This window comes from Podarcis filfolensis (assembly GCF_964270895.1).
Source record: "Podarcis filfolensis genome assembly, chromosome: 7".
Taxonomy (NCBI): Eukaryota; Metazoa; Chordata; class Lepidosauria; order Squamata; family Lacertidae; genus Podarcis; species Podarcis filfolensis.
In genome coordinates, this window is record NC_139603.1 from 59,020,390 (window position 1) to 59,037,855 (window position 17,466).

Genomic DNA, 17,466 nt, shown 5'->3' on the forward strand with positions numbered 1-17,466 from the left:
AGCACTAAGTATATCCACATATGTGCTTTTATTTTTATTTCCACTGCAGGGGCTCATGGCATGTTCAAGAGCGTGCTGTTTATCTGGGAAACAGTGCTAAAGAGTCAGCAATCTTTTTCAGCCGTGGGCCAGTCTACCGTCCCTCAGACCATGTGGTGGGCCAGACTATATTTTTGGGGGGTGAGGGGAATGAACAAATTCCTGTGCCCCACAAATAACCCAGAGATGCATTTTAAATAATAGCACACATTCTGCTCATGTAAAAACACCAGGCAGGCCCCACATATAACCCAGAGATGCATTTTAAATAAAAGCACACATTCTACTCATGTAAAAACAACAGGCAGGCCCCACATATAACCCAGAGATGCATTTTAAATAAAAGGACACATTCTACTCATGTAAAAACATGCTGATTCCTGGACCGTCTGCGGGCCGTATTGAGAAGGCGATTGGGCCACATCCAGCCCACGGACCTTAGGTTGCCTACCCCTTCTAAAGAGGAACCATTTCTTCTATACTCCCAATCAAAAACAGGCAAGTACACCACACAAACATTTTTTAAACCCAAACTTCTACTACAACTATGTTTTGACCTTTAAAGGTTATGCAAGCAGGTTATGATTTGCTAACTGCACCGAGGAAGGCATAAGGAATGTCCATGGTTTTGATTACGGGGGCTAAAGCTATCCAGTCCATGTCCCAGTTTGTGGAAGTTTCACAGACATAATCTCATAAGTAATCTTCAAGTTACATGTTAAGCAGAGCTCTCTGATCCTTCTGGCATTTTTCAGCCTGGGCAAAGCAGGGAAAGGTTATTTTTGGGTTAAAATCACCCTCTATAAGGTGCCTTTTTACCCACAAGAGGAGAGGAGATGGAGACCTCAATGGGTGAAAAAGAAGCTGAAAAAATGACTAGAGAGGAAGGGGTTAAGCCGTCTTTCTTCATGCACTCTTCCATGCAGCCCTGAGGTATTTGGCTTCCAAAATAAAAAACACAGAAAAAAAATTACTGAACTCTGTACAGCCCCTGAGACTTTCTGCATGCAAAGCATGTGCTCTACCACCAAGCAGTGGTCTCTTCCCAGGTGGCCTGAGATGCCCTGAGAAAAGGAGACATTTGTATATATCTTCCTATAAATAGGGATGTATTTCTACATTACTCAGCTGGAATGTGGTACAAAGACACCCTGATTACGAGAAAGATCTAAAAATATATTTTCACTTCATTAACTCCACGGTTCGGTCCATGAAATTTATCACCTAACAGAAAAGAACATCCCAAGACAGAACAAACAAAATTAAATATGGGACAACTACATGAAACTATGGTGGAAGATAATCTGGGTCTACGAGGTTTGGTGTTATCACTATGCTGCCAACACTCAGCTCTTGCTAGTAGCATAATATATGCCAGCATGTTTCCCAATATATTGATGCATGCCACCCCAATCTCCGAGCGGTGTGAGATTCCAGGGGTCCAGGTGGTTACCCAAGGTTTGGAAATGAGGCACAGCGGAGACTCTGGTGTCTTTATGATATATGGTTTATTTACACATATATACAACCTGAGCCTGTGGTGGAGGGACTCACAGCACTACCCTCCAAGGGGTTCTTGCTTTCCCATGGCCTCAGTCTTAGATGTCAGCAGAAATTAGCCATGACACTCTCTGTCGCTCTGTTCCAGCTTGCTGCATTTCATAGACCGCCACCTTTTCCTCCCAAGCTCACATCCTAGCCAGCTGCAATCCTAAAAGAAACTACTCTTTTTCAAACTCTGGCCTTTGGCCTGCGAAATAACTCACAGCTGGAGAGCTGTCTTTCACAGAGCCCCAGCTTTCTTAATGTTAAAATAATGGTTCATCACCTTGCCATTGTTAACAACTCATACTTAGCGGCCATCATACTCTGGCTACTCTGGCCGTTAAATTCCTGCTGGATTCAGGAGGCTTGAACCTAACACCTATTAGGAACTCGGGGAATCTGGCACCTCCAACTCACAGTGATGTCTTGAAAGATTTCCAGTGCTCAAAACTAAGCTCCGTTGAGTTCAAAGTAGCTTACTTCCAAATGTCTGTAGAATTGCAGCCTCAGTGAGATGTTATAAAATTTATAATTTAAACAGATTTTATGTTTATTGTTACCTATCCTATCCCAAGGCTTTAAATTAGATCAGACAATTAAAAATAATCATGTACATTCTACAAACAAATTGCTTTTGCATTGAACAGACTGTATGCTGTTGAAATAACTGTACAGGACTACTACTGTTACAGATCTTAGTTTCAACCTTTTATGCATTGCTAATATTTTAGTTCAACTGATCTAACGAGAAGCCAAGTTCCCCAAAGAATAAACAATACAGCAGGATTTTATGGTATTGGTTCATTCTTTGAGGCTGATTGCATTTTCATCTTTTTAAAGCAGTGTGAGTTTGGAAGCATAAAATAATATTAAGGGGAAATTCTGAGAATGTGGGAAAAAAGATAGTGAAGAATTAGTTCCTAAGGGGAATGAAATAGAATTGTAATATTACTGACCATAGTTTCCTGTTTCCCCATAATGATTCACATAAGTAACCAATTCAAATAAGCAGGCAAAAAGTAGGCAGTATTGTTTTCCCCAGAGTGGACTGAAAACACTTTTATACACATTCTTGCCAATATGAGCTTGCTAATGGTAAAACAATGGACCCATTAAGATATGCAAGATTCACTAAAGGTAACCACAGAGCAAACCTTCAATGAAAATATGATTGTTTAATAAATGAACTGTATTCACAGTAACACAATCCTGCCAAACAAGAAGCTGACAGATCCTATGCATGTCGACTTAGAAGTAAGCTTCACTGAGTTCCATGGGACACCTTGGTGAGTAAAAGGATGCAGCTATAATCAAGATATTCTTACTTAGGCTAAAGCAATGGCAGATAGACAATTAATTTCAGAATGTATTACGTAATGGGAATAATAGGTGTGGAAGTTTGCATACAGTAATGCTTAGATACTTGAATGTTGCCATTTATTTTTACTGTATTCTGTGACAAAATAGATTTTCACACAAAGGTCCTCTTTCTGCCTGAGGTGGGGATGATGGACAGAGATAATACTGCACTTGCAGCCCATCATGTCAGCTGGCCTCTCTGCTTCCAGCCAATCAGGAGAGAACTGATCGGGAGGGACAGAGGGTCACCAAGGTGAATGTGGTCCACCTGAAAGATTACAAGGGGTGCCTACTCCCAAGGATACAGCCAGTTCCTTCCCAGCCTGCCCATCCCTATTCACCTCTTTTTGCTGTAGCTTGTATCATACATTGACGTAATCTCAGGATTGCTGTGAACCCAGTGTTAGCTGCTGGTTGATAGGGCTAGGAAGGAAATTTACATATGGCTGGAACTAGCAGAATCGGTTTCAAAATCCTATGATATTTGTATTGTTGATTCCCTGGGAGGGATGGTTTATTGTTGCTGTTTACCACAGCTTTGTTGTGTCACAATTATCAAAGGGCACTAAGGCGTTCAGCAGGATTAATAAATGCAAGGTAGCTGGGGATGGGACGTTGGGGCACAGGCGTGGGATATCCCATTGCAGGGGTGATGGCAGCAGTGTGCCCTAGATTCTCTCTGTGTGAAAGCCACTCAAATGGCATTAAAGCCATTGATGGCCATCACTGATATCCCATGACCCAATTCAACTCCGCAGCCTGGACTGAGTTAAGCAATGTAGCAATGTCAATCATAGAACCTCAGCCTTATGCCATGCTACTTGCCTTTGTGAAGCTGTATCCAATGATGTGGCTAGTATACTTCAAGCTTGGGTGTCCAGTATGTCTGCTCACTCACAACACCCATTGTGCTCTATGAGGCATGATAATTTTCTGAAGGAGATTCCTCAAAGGCATTAAGCCTCCCTCCCTCCCTCCTTATATTCTATTGGGCAAATTGGGATTCTTCTCCAGAAATATGATAGAACATTCTCACACAGTCACCTTTCCCCACAGTCAGTTTTTGCATTGTTTTGGTCTAGGTATAGGGAATTTCTTAGTAGTTCAGCGGATTAAAATGCACCTTAAAAAACCAACTGGTTTAATAAGATAGGAATATTTTAATCTCCTCTATGTAACCTAAGAACTTTATAAGTAGAAAATACTACTTTTCCTTCAGCCTGGCCAATGCTAAAATGAAGTCACTCACTGTATTAACAGAAAACTGTAATACAAAAATAGCAACCTAAATTAGAATATAAATGTTGCAGAATATTCTTACTTTAGTTTGAGAAGGTAGATTAGCATTACTTTCACAATTTAAACCCCTTAATTGGTTTAAACTTGATATTAACTGAACTCCAATACTGCATAAACAAGCAATATAGTTCCTAACCCCAAAGGATTACAGTCTCTATAACATGACCAGAAGAATGGGAATAGAAAGTGTTAAAAGTTTGGTCAGAGATGGGATGAAGGGGTGGAGAGGCATATGATGGGAAAAACAAATGAATAGAAGAAAGTTACGGTAATAACCAAAGAGCGCTGAGTGAATTGGTGATCCAAAAGTCACTTTGCAAAATAAAGGTGTATTTACAGAGTGTATTTACAAAGGTGTATTTACAGAGGTGTAAATGAAAAAGGGTTTTGGCTTAATATGTAGAGGTAGCAAGGCCTTTCCTTGGCATGAACAGCATCATGGAACAAGGCACAAAGAGCAGAATACAAGAAGTGAATGAAGTGGCCTGATATTATGGGCACACGTGGAGTGATAACAAAAAGGGAGATTTTAAACAATGAGGACAGAGACACAAGCAACAGCAAAATTGTAGCAAAGAGATCTGAATTCATTGAAATATTTACAGATCTTGATGATGTGATCATAATGGGATGTGGACTGTGTCTTCTAAAGAAAAGAATATCATCAAATGCTAAGAGATTTCTTCATTTGTTGATGTTGAAGAAACATATTTTTAAAAATACAAAATACAATGCATGATCATCTTATTGGATTAGCAAAAGCAATATTTTAGTTACCTTTCAAAGAAGTTTTCAGGGGTAGAGGTCTCAGTTCTGCACAAATAACTCCCAAGACACGGCTATCTGACTCTTCATCTGTTGCTTCTTACATATAATTCAGTAGAGGAGTGCTGCTCGAAGCTGCGTTATGCTTGATGTTGATTCGAAAGTTATTTATGTAAGAGATGTCTGGCCAATGAACAATGTGGGAGGAGCGTGCATTTTCAGAATGTCCTCCAGGACCTTATTTTGTTTCAATATTCCATTTTCAAGACTGGCAGTGTTATATCAAGAGAGTTTCTAATGCTTCAACTTGGTTAGGTGGTCACAGGAGGGCATGTGTTGACCTTCTCAGTGAACTAATTGCTTTTAATGGATAGTCTAAACAGCAGTGTACAGGAATACAGTCTGCATAGTTAGAATCACTGTCTTGATAAGTGAATTTTTAAAACTCATGAAAAGGAATGTGATCAGTATCTAATGCATTATGGCATAGTGGAAAGGTTGCACATACTTCCCCCCCCCCCCCCGAAAGTAAATTGTCCCTGCTTGCTTTGCTTTGCATTGAAATGGGGGGGAGAGGGTAGAGAATGTTTCCTTCATTAAGTTCATTCTCTAATGCACTTTAAGTTTATATCCAGCAAAAGTATCAATGTGTGTGTCCTTTCAGCATTTTGTTGACATGTTGGCTTTATGAGAACATTTTGCGTGACAGAAAATCTCTTTAAAGAACAGCTGTTGTGGCTACTTGATTAGTCACTTCCCAAACTACACAACTGGCTGTTTCTTACTTAGTAAATGATTCCTCTGGTTCTTTAAAGAATCACCTATGTGGTTTGAAGAAACTAAAATACTTTCTTTATACATGTTTACAAAGACATTCAAAACACAAATAGGAAATCTGGAGTACTTTTAAAAATCAGTCGATTTTGCCCCTCATTCCATTTCCCCCCCAAAATACAGCATATTTCCCATTTGTGTTTTGAGTTTCTTTGTGAATATATACAAAGTATTTTAGTATCTTTAAACCCAGCCATTGATGACTTTGCTCTTGGCAAAATCTTTATTTATGCAATAATATTTACACACAGTTATTTTCTTCTAGACAAAAAGGTGCTGGCACTCACAATGAAGTTGTTATATTAAGTGCCACATTTTTAACCAGTGCTTTTCTTCTAGAAAAAAAGGTGGTGGTATGCATACCCTTGAGTACTCCTATGGGGGAAAAAGCACTGCTTACATAGAAGACGTTCTCATTGTTTGTGGCCAAAGTTGGTCTGGTAAATATGGATAATCTGAAATTCCTGCCTAAAATATTATTATAACTGTCTTGATTATCCTGAACAGGCCTATTGCTTTGGCATATTCTGATTAACCTTGATGCGTGACAAAGGCTTAATGGAAGGACTAGCTGACTAGCTTATCACTGTATGCTTCTTACAGATAAGTTCTCATAACCCAGTAGCTAAGTAAGCCTTCAGGTTGCTTGTGTTAAGTAGAATGCGTGAGATTAAAGAATGTACATCTGTATTTCGTGTGGGTCCCTAACAAGTATTATATGGATATAAAATATTTTATCAAATTACTTGCAAGTTCTTTATGAAAACTTAGTTTGTTTTATAAAATGATTTGTTATTTATTTATTTATACAATAGTGCTAAATGTAACATGCAAGAACACATTTCAGAAGTTTTCTAAATGTTCTTAAGGAGCTAACATTTCTTTAAAAAGTCTTTCCCAAATGATCTCTCTGAGCTTCTCCTAAAGGAGAAAAGAAGAAACCAAATATATGTAAGGGTAGTATCAGAAGCCTTCTGGATTTTCTTTGAACTGGATCTAATATTCATACTCATATAGGTAAGCAATAATCCCTAATTTTTTAAAGATGTAAATCTTAATATAAGAATGTCAGGTTAGGCAAAATAGTCAAAAAGTGTCAGCAGCTGCAATGACCTGGCTAAAACTAATACAGGGTGACCTAGATGCTGCTACTTTTTTATAATATAAGACTTATTAGTCACTTACTATCCAAAGATCTCCAAACAATTTACATTTAAAAACATAAACATAAATACATTGTACCATAACCCCCCGAAACCCCTACAAAACTTTAAACAGAATGCACAGAAAGGACAGGAAAAAAGAAAGAATCAACCAACACAGCTCACATACTAAACTATTTGCTATTAAGAGACAAGCAAAATTGTCCATGATGTATCAAGACAAAACTGGAAAATGCTATTGCAAATATATAAAGCAACATAAAGACGTGGCATATGTTTTTAGAGCCTTCATACCAAGTGTCAATATAGACAGATAGAAATCCTTGACTTTTATATATAGCTGTAAAAAGTTCAACACATTTGTTTTTGGAAAGTCAGTGTTGTTGTAGAAACTGACCACAAGTGCCCAGTATCTGTTACCAATAAAGAATTAGCAGGCACCTTTTCTGGGATCCAGAGACTCTTTCCCAATTTCAGCTGTATGACTTAACTATTGACTTCTGTCCAGAAAAAAAAATCTAGTTATAGAGGATCAGTTATTAGAGCATATGACAGAAAAGATGAAAAACAATAAAGAAAATATGTCCATTTTCAGGGATGGCTGTATGTAATTCACAGGTATCAGAGGTCCCAGCACAGGCTGAGCAGGTCACTATTTGTGCATACCTGCTCCATATTTTCATTTAAGGCAGAATGAACTGTAATCGAAGAGGTATTGTTCAGAAGCCATAAGTGGAGAGTGCCCAAGGATTGCAAAAGGAAATGCTTCAGATAAAACATGAGGGGCATCTGGGCACTGAAAAATATAAAACAGAAACCAGAGAGGTATTACATTGTACGTATATGAATCTGCATATGTAGTTGTTGTTTTTACCTGCCTGTGTAGTGGATTGGAGCAGGTTGATAAATGCGATAGATACTAAAAATGTTGGACTAGGCAACAAAAGAGCCTTTTTAGAGATTTTATGTAAATATTAACGCTGTTCAGTTTGTTCTTTGTATTCTAATTGTCTCAATCTCTACATTTGCTGATATTGTAGTTTGTTGCACTGACTGAGCTATAAATGCTTAGTACTTCTTTCTTGACACCTTTCTAAAAATAGGATAATCAAGCATGATCATTTCATATGAATATTGGATTTTCTTCATGGTAATTTGTGTCTCCTGTCTTCAGCACACACAAATATATATGTGCGCTTTATCATTAGCAGCTGCAATGTGGGTGTGGCTATATCCTAAAGAGTTCTATCCCATCTTCCATTGTTGCCAGTTCCAGGTCAGGTTAGAAACATAAAATATAATTGCTTCTGAGTTTGTGGGTGCCAGACTTCTAATCCTTGGATCTAGCAACTGTTGGAATTTAATCAAGGCTTGGTGTGTTAAACTGGGTGCCAGACCTCTCAAATCATTGGATCCAGCAAGTGTTAAGGGGCAAAGTAGGTGCATAACTCAGAATAACTGACAATGGTTGTACACCAAAAGAAATAAATGCTTTCATTTGTGGACTAATTTCTTCATTTGATATAGTGTAGAGTTCACATTATTGTCCAAGAACAATCCTTTTAAGTAAAATGGGCACTCAGAACTTGTGTTTTAAAATCAGATGCACCTCATGTATCACACAGGTCAGGAAAGCTCTCCTTCATTTAAAACTGAGGCTCGCAGTTGCATAGCTACAAAATGAATGTAATAAATATTCTAGCAGCACAGTTTGCCTTGGAATGGTCAGAGTAGTGTCTGCATTTCCATTATAAATCCATTATAAAGGGAGCAATTTTTCATACTGAAATCTGTCCATAAATATAGCTGTGACTGCAATCAAGTACGTACCTGATACAAAATTCAAACGTTTGCTTGATGGAACTTGAAGACAAAGAACTATTTAGACAGATACAACATTACTTCAACTAATTAAGCCATAAAATTAGAGTGATTGCTGTTTAATGTTTTTGTAATTTTTGAATTTTATTTTTATTGTATATATATATAATTTATTTATTTATTTTTCATTTAATAATACACATTCACACCATTATTATCCACTTTACCTCCCTGCCTCTTTAGAGCCTATCGACTTCCAGTCGTAATATTTGAATTTTTAGCAAGTTAATAGGACTTCCCTTGTTCCTTTTTCTCTACGTTCACAGGAAGTTGGGTTCATACATAACACTAAGCCACACTATGGCTTGGAGTGAATGAGTACGCATGCTGGTGCTTAGTGAGAAATTTGTGACTGCCTCTCTCCTCTCCCTCCTTTGCGACTGCCAGGTGCTAAGCCATTGTTTGGCTTAGCGCTATGCCCAAACCTGGGCTTGTGGTTTATGTCACTTCAAACAAACTATGGGCTGCAACGAAGGTTTGTTCTTGACTTAATGTTCATGGTTTAGTTGGAAGACACAAACTATAAAATATACATATGAATATCTAACCAGCCAAACTATAAGGAGAATTCTGGGGCCCAGGGAGAAAAATGGGCACATGGAGTGAGTTTACAGTTGAGGATATAAAGAAAGCAGGCAATACAGTACAAAGGATCTAATTTGTGCGGCTTCAGATTTATTATATATTTATACCCGGCCTTTTTTCCTGACAGGACTCAGGGCGGCTTATGGATAAAAACAAGAACCACTAAAAATATAGAAAAATACATCATTAAAATACAAAATAGAATTAAAGCTATGTATCACATCTGTTTAAAACATACCAATAATTACAATAAGGTGCCAGCCCTTTAATTAAAAGCAGTCAGTTCATAGAAGCCTGTTGGAACAAGAAGGTCTTCATTTGCTGATAGGACAGCAAGGAGGGACCCAATTAACTTCTCTCCTGTGTCCCCACCAAGTGTGCCTGTGAGGATGGTGGGACAAGTGCTTTTTTTTCCTAGAAAAAGATGTGCTGGAACTGAGTTCCAGCGAGTTCCGGCTGAAAAAAGCACTGGGTGGGACCAAGAGAAGGACCATCCTTGAAGATCCCAAAGCATGGACAGGTTTGTATGAGGGAATTTGGTCTTTCAGATAGCTAGGACCTAAGCTCATCATCATGAAGCTGTATTGAATGAGGCCATTTAGCTCAGTTCCTAAATGAGAAACTAAATACAGAAAGTTGAATATACACTACTATCTGTTGCTGTTAAAATGCTAACCATAAGCTCCATCAGATTTTCTATTTCTAGTGACTGGAAGCAGTTACATCTCTCAGGTGTAATTTCATTACATTGTTCATAAAAACACTATTAAGTAACACCCAATCAACCGTATGCATAGCAATTATACAGAAGATTCCCCTGGTAGTTAGTGGGATTGCTGTGATGCTCAGTATGCTCAACAGTTTCTGTTAAAATCAATTCGCTATCTTAACTGCCACAGTATGGCATTCATTGGAGAAGTAGGATATACATATGTGAAAGGTATACAAACAGGAGGAGGTGTGGTAGTTGGTGGATATTAAAATGAGGGCAGGAGGGACAGGAGTCTTGGGTAGGAGATAAAGAGGATAGGAGAAGAGGTGCCTCTTCTACAGTGCACTTTGCAGTGCACTTTGCAAGCTCAACACAGCTTATAGAGTTTCAGGAAAGTGCCTGAAGGCAAAAGGCTAGGGCCTTCTGAGGCAGTGGATAGGGACCCACGACCACAGCTGGCCCTGGGCCTGTAGGCCCCCATTAACTTTTTTGTGGCTCAGCACAGGCTCAGGACTGTCATCGTAATTTCCCCACAATGCAGTGCTGTTGCATAATTCACAGGCACTGCATTGTGGATAAATCAAAGTAAGTGAGATTGCACTGAAATGGGCCCAGCATGGCTGTCAGCACTGATTCTGCATTATGGTGAAATTCAAATGGTGGCCATGCCAGTGAGACCAGCCATGTGAGCTCCCATTCACCACTGGACCATCTCCACCAGCTATACCCTTAAAGTGAGGGACCAACTACAGTTGAGGGATCCACTCCTGAAACCTGATGCCAGCCCTGTATATTTTGGAAATCGTAGGCCAGGGTGTCACCAACCATTTTTGACCAGTGACCATGATTGGAATTTTGAGGAAGTGCTGTGGGTGCTAGTCACAAAACGCTGCTGTGGCATAACACAAAATGGTTGCTACATCTAAACAAATAAGACTACCACAAAATGGTGTGGGCATGCCCACCCCTATCAGCCACCACATCAATGCAAAAAAGGCATCTACAGCAGCCATTGTCATGTTCTCTCACAGAGAGAAGCTCTTTGCACCAATCCTGTTCAGAATAGAAGGAAGGCTGGGTTTCCAAGTGTAAAAGGGACGTGCTCAGTGTAGAAGAGGCTAAGCCAGTGCAAACAGGAACTCAGCAGGAAGAAGAAATAAGTCTCGCATGCATTGTGGAATTTTAAGACGATTTATACTGAGGCTCCACATGAAGTACTGGTAGCTGCAGGCATTATGCTGGTGATTCTACTGCATGCCATTTAAGCACAAGGATCAATATTGTCTTATTTGTTATTCTGGGATAGGTCAGGCAGTAGAGCATGAGATACTTATTCTCAGCATTGTGGGCTCAAGCCCCACATTGGACAAAAAGATTCCTGCATTGCAGAGGGTTGGGCGTAGATGACGCTAGTGGTCCCTTCCAACTCTAAATTTCTATGATTCCTCTTCAGGGAAATAGCAAAAGAAAAGAAAGAAAATGTTAAGTTACTCCAACTGAGGTCCTGGTCTGGAAGTGAACCAACAGATACTGTGAGCATGTTAAATATTCTTCATATGGGATGTGAAAGTCTCACATAGCTGGCTGAATTTGTATGTAAAATAATTTAATAAAATGGCTCTTACTAAGTTTTTTCTAGATAACGAAGCACTGTTTTAAAAAATAATAATCCATAAACACAGTTCCTGAGACTTAGTTGTTTATTTTGTCTTTGTGGTGCATGGAATGCATACACAATTCATGATAAGACATATTTACTACCATTTTATATACCTAAGTAGAAAGTAAGTGTCTCGTGCTCCCAGTAAAACAGAACTATATTTCTTAGTTTGAGGAGGCTAGCTTCCCATTCTGAAAAAGAACCATGCCCCATAATGGATTCTGTTTGCCTTTGTATGTTGGAGTTAGCACTCAGATGTGTACTTAACTGACAGATCTTGGCTGATTCCTATTCTGTGTACACATTACCTCTTGTATATAATGTTTTAAAAATCTCTGTTTAATTTACATGAAGATGAACATGTTTATACAAGCACCAGGTGTAGTGTACTAATGGACTGTGGTAAAGGGTAGGGGGAAATGCACTAAGTGTCATAGCATAGTTCATCTCGTTTGCAGAAATGGATAAGATGCTTATTTTAGGCATCTGTGTTAAAAGCATTAGCTGGGTGAGAGAAGAAAACCTAGGAAATGGAAACATTTTGAAAGGCTGCTTTCACATTTCCAGTGTCTGGCTTTTCAACTGGATCTTAAAATGTTGGCCGGGGTGAAATTGACAGATTTGCCCATCCCTACTCACGTCACTGCCTCTCCTTTCTCTCTTCATTTTATGGTAAAAAATTAATTTCTTAACAAGGAGTTGGCATGACTGCGCTTTTCACTGTAGACACCCAGAGGCATACCTAGGGGTTCATGAAACCTCCCCTACCAGGTGCACAGGTCCAGGAGCACAAAAATTACCTATCAGACGATGGAATGTATGCGTGTGGCAGTGCGCCGCACACGGTTGCCACAAGATCAAACACAGAAGTTTCTATGGCACAAAGGCATGAGATTTTATTCACCTTTTCTCTTCACCTCACCCTCACTCCAGATGTATTTGCGTCACATAAAATGTACTAATTTCTAATTTTTTTGGGGGGGGGTTGCCGAAACAGTTCTTTTTTTAAAAAAATTTATTAAGTACAAATTAGAAAACATACATATTTACAACAAAAGAAAATACAAAAGAAAAAGAAAATACATATAACCAAGGAAAAAAATTAGAAAATAAAATTAGATAAAGAAATTAGAGAAATAGTTCTTTGAAAAGGGTGCAAGGGCAAATTGGAAGAGTAATGAAATCCCCTCTATACAAGATTGGATCTAAAAGCTGACAGAGTATGCCGAATTAGATGGTTTATCAGAAAAAATAAAGAATAAATCAAAACAGGAATTTGTTTCAAAATGGGAGGTTTTCAAAGAATATCTGAAAAATAAATATAGTAGTTTAAATTCTGTTGCAGCATTCGAGGAACTTCAGTAATAGTTGCAAGGTAGATATAAGAAATTAGATTTATTGAGAATAAGTTTAATTATGATAAAAGTGTGTATTGGCAATAAGTAATATGAATTTGAAATATGGAATAGATGGGAGGTTGGGTCTTTAGTGTTAAGACCAATAGATGTTTTATTGTTTGCTAAGAAAATTATGTGTCTATGGTTATTTTTGTAATTTGTGTGTAATTTGGTATTTGTGGTTTTTTCCTGTTTTTTTTCTTTTTTCTTGTTGTATAAATAAAAAACTTTATTTAATAAAAAAAAGAAAAGAAAAGGGTGCAAGGGACCAAAGGATGCATCTGTAGACACCTTGTTTGTAGAATCTGCTAATTTATTTTGTTATGAAGCGAAACTTGTCAACCTCTTGATAATAGAATCTGACTTTGATAATCCTATATCACCCCCCTAATTTCTTGTGCATGGCTTTATATCAAGATGCGTATATGTGCATACATGTAAGTGTAAAAAAAATTCAGCAAGAGGAGAATTGCATCTGTTCTTGAAACATGTTAAGAATAGTACATGAGGGACCTCTGATGATCCTAGAAAGTACAATATGTGGGTTTGTTGAGGTTGCATTTCTGTACTCATTTACCTGAATTCAAAACCCCATTGTACTCAAAGGGACTGATTTCTGAGTAGGCATGTACAGGACTGCACTGCATGTGATCTTAGAACAAATTCCACATGTTTGCCAGCTGACAGAGAATGCTCATTTCTTCCGGGTAATTGGGCTGAAAAGTTCTGGGAATTGGGGAAGAGTTCGTCCTCCCTCCCTCCCTTCGTCATCTTCTTATTGACCTTCAATGTCCACAAAAAAAACTAATCTAGGAATATGTGGCTGGCAGACTATGAAAACATTGTGTGTTCTAATAAATCTTGCAGACTTTTTATTGTTACTGCAAGGCTGACTTCAAGCACTTACCTAGATGGGTAACTATCAAATCTATCTCAAGTTGTCCAGATCAAATAGCCAGAGATAAGGCAGCATTTCTCGCTTCTTGCTGTATAGCAATTTGGAAGAGAGAGGAAATCCACCAAAGTTTGAAGCAAAGTTCATGCTAATATACCACATTGTAACCCCTTGCCCTGCACTTTGCTCTTTTGGTTTGGCCATCAGGCAGCTTGCTGGGTAATGATATAGTCTGAGTTCCGCTGCTCCCTTTCCCAATAAAGACAATCATTTCCTAATGTAGTTTTCAGTTGCTTTGGGAGTCGGGGGAGTCAAGGGAGCCCTTCTAATTGTGGCTGAACAATCTGAACAGTGCCATTTTCAAACTTTTCCTCTGAGGGCAGCAGGATGGAGATCAGTTCCTTTTAGCTTTTAACATTACAGTGTTCAGATTTTAAAGCTTTTATGCCAGTGTTGAAGCCTTTGCTTCACTTTTTTGGGAAAAAATCAAATGGGAACTGGCAGAGAATTGTGAAGTAGCAGATTTAGCAAGCAACGTTAATGAGCACTTAAAGTTTGGTTGTTACCACAAAAGACTGATAAACAATATTCATTGGGGGATAGAATGAAGATAGTGAATAGAGAAAAAGTAGTTTCGAAATCCTAGAATGGAGCAAGGAAGATAACTGGCCTGGGATTCTGGATGGATCAGCAAAAGGAAGTACAGGCAGCAACCATTTTATGTGCATCTGATATTTGCACCTCCTAGAGCAAAATCCTCCTAGGAGGCTTAGTTTGGTCATAATCAAGTATCCATTTCCAGAGTTAATGCTAAACATTACTTTTGTTAAATGAGCCACCAAAGCTACCACACAGCCATGAAAATTTGTGTCCTAGGCTTTTTAGACGCCTCTGCTCATGTACTATGTGAAATCAAAGGGGCACATTGGTTGCCAGATGTGAACTATATTAGCATTATTTTCATATCTCCTACCCTACTATTTGGAGTTTGCAAGCTGCAGAGAAAGGGGTTGGGATCAGAGTACCATGTGGGCAGACAGGCTGTAAAAGGGACAGAGAACATGGTATTTTGCTGTTTTGGAGCCAAGACTGCTGTGCCTATGGGAGAAGCAAGAGATTCTCTTGGAATGTGAATGCTCTGAATTTACTCCTTCTAGACTCAGGTTGTATATATGTATAAATAAACCGTATATACTAAAGACACCACAGTCTCTGCTATGCCTCATTTCCAAAGGAAACACAGACCTGGACCCCTGGAATCTCACTTCGCTCTGAGATTTGGGTAGTGTGTAACAGTACAATATCAGAATGAGCTGAAAACAGGGTTGTGGTCATTAGTACTGTTTAAATGACCAATTAAGTCAGAGCATTGGCCTGTAAGCAATAAAATATATTTGTTGCCATTGAATTTCATGCAAAGATTTGGATTATTTTGATTATTTCCTATACATTTCTACTTCCTAAAACTGGCCAGGTTGGAATGGCAACTTCACATACAGCTGACTATGGGAGAAATTTGGATTCTGAGCCAAATCTAAATTGCATATTTTTATCAATTAAACATTCAAAATAATGAAGATGCTCAACTACTTTTTTCTGCCTTTTGACAAATGCTCAAACAACAACTTAATATAGCAACCATTGGATGGCAGTGTTTCTGTAGTATAGTTGAGAAAGTACACTGAAATAAGTTGTGGCAAAGAACTGTCAATTATTTCTGAGATTTTGTGAGCCACAAACACTATAGCTGTGGTGTACTAGAACACATTTATTTATTTATTTATTCATTTATTTATTTGAGATATTTTTGCCTACTCTTTATTTTAAAAATCCCAAAGTAGGGTACTGTATCTCAGATGTAAGATGTATACAATGTAAAAACTTCATCAACAAGTCACACGGATCCAGCAAGGCAGGCAAACCCATCTCCACCAATGACCAAGTTAACAGAACTGGATAATAGAACATAGATTGTAGCAGCGTTCCAAGCACAGGTGACATATTGTGTTGAAAACCTTGTAAATTTTTAAACTGGTTTTTAACATCTTTTATTGACCTGTTCTCTGTTAACTGGTGGTAGTTGTTCCTCTGGAATTGAAGACTGATTTTAGCTGCTTGGCTTATTGTTTTTACTGATTGATTAGTTGTATTGTTATATTGGATTGTTTTAACTTTTTATTGTACATTGCCTAGAGGAATGTGAGCTCAGTAGCAACTCATCCTTGTTTGTTTTCAGCATCTAGTACTCCAGGGGTACAGTGCCTACAAATATTGAGGCTGTTTAGCTTTCTGCACCGAGCAGCCCCCCAAACTGCTATGTTGCAGAGGGTCTGGGTGATGCATAAGGGCGGACCTCTGAGCGCTGCCTAGACCTGCTGCTGAGGAATTGTAAAGAAAAGGGATTCCTCTCCCTTACTTTCACTATCTACATACTAGGGATGCAGACGAACTATTCAAGAAAAGCCCTGGATATTCCCCTCCCCATTTGTACAGGGGTTTAAAAAATAAAATAAAAAATCAGGGTAACACCTTGGGATAAAAACCTGAGCTATCATCTTCTGGAGCTTGGTTATATAAACAAGTCACAAACATTATTTTGCCACGTTCTCCTTCTAAGCCAAGAAAGCAGTGGCAGCAGAAGTTTTATGCATCTTTTAGCAAAGTGTCAGGTGAATAATATTCTAACATTCTTAGCTTAGAAAATAAGCTACTGAAGATTAATTGTTAAGAGTAGAGGCAAAAGCCAGGCTGGTGAGTTGTAGCAACACAGGGACCATAGTCTAATGCGTATATGAACTCTCTTTACAGCTGACCTTAAACCATGGTGTACACTGACTTTTAATGACTTGCATACACCAAAAGCTGTTTTCAGATTTTCCCACATGCACCTCTGATAATGTTCAGAAGTATGTTGCTATTAAAGCACCATGCCAAAACCAACATATATATTTTTTTAATTCATTGCTGCCAATTGGATACTTAGCTGGTGATGGAATACTTCATTATCCATAAGTACGGATGGGATTGAGATAAGAATTTGCTATTAATGACTGTTTCGCAACTACTTCGTTGTGGCTGAAGAACATTTGGCTCGCTTGTAAAACTGTGACAGTACTCTCTGCCTTTGTTTGTAAATACCTATGTCAGTAGAGCTGTGGGCTAATAATTTAAATGGATGTTGTTGTTGTTGTTGTTGTTGTTGTTGTTGTTGTTGTTGTTGTAAGTTGTACTCCAACATATCCGGAGGGCATTAGGTTGGCAAAATACTAGAGAGACCTTTCTTTCTTGAATTCTAGAAAGGCTTTTATACTTACTGGTGCACTCAAATCTTG

The 17,466-nt window shown here is 38.5% G+C and overlaps 1 protein-coding gene and 1 long non-coding RNA gene across 3 annotated transcripts in view; one reads left to right on the forward strand and one right to left on the reverse strand.

The window, feature by feature from the left end:
• KCNB2 (potassium voltage-gated channel subfamily B member 2) overlaps positions 1-17,466 on the forward strand; it is a 224,321-nt gene that overhangs the window by 2,358 nt on the left and 204,497 nt on the right. The window contains exon 2 of the mRNA XM_083623249.1: positions 2,784-2,870. The gene's annotated coding sequence lies outside the window, so the exon portion shown is untranslated. The remainder of the gene's footprint in view (positions 1-2,783; positions 2,871-17,466) is intronic.
• LOC310767319 lies at positions 6,664-10,490 on the reverse strand. 2 transcript variants are annotated; one of them, XR_014550867.1, is made up of 3 exons: positions 9,719-10,490; positions 7,671-7,800; positions 6,664-6,762 (listed from the first exon to the last, which is right to left on the reverse strand). It is a non-coding gene; the product is annotated as an uncharacterized lncRNA (long non-coding RNA). The 2 variants fall into 2 exon arrangements; XR_014550868.1 differs by lacking the exon at positions 6,664-6,762 and having other exon boundaries at positions 7,004-7,800.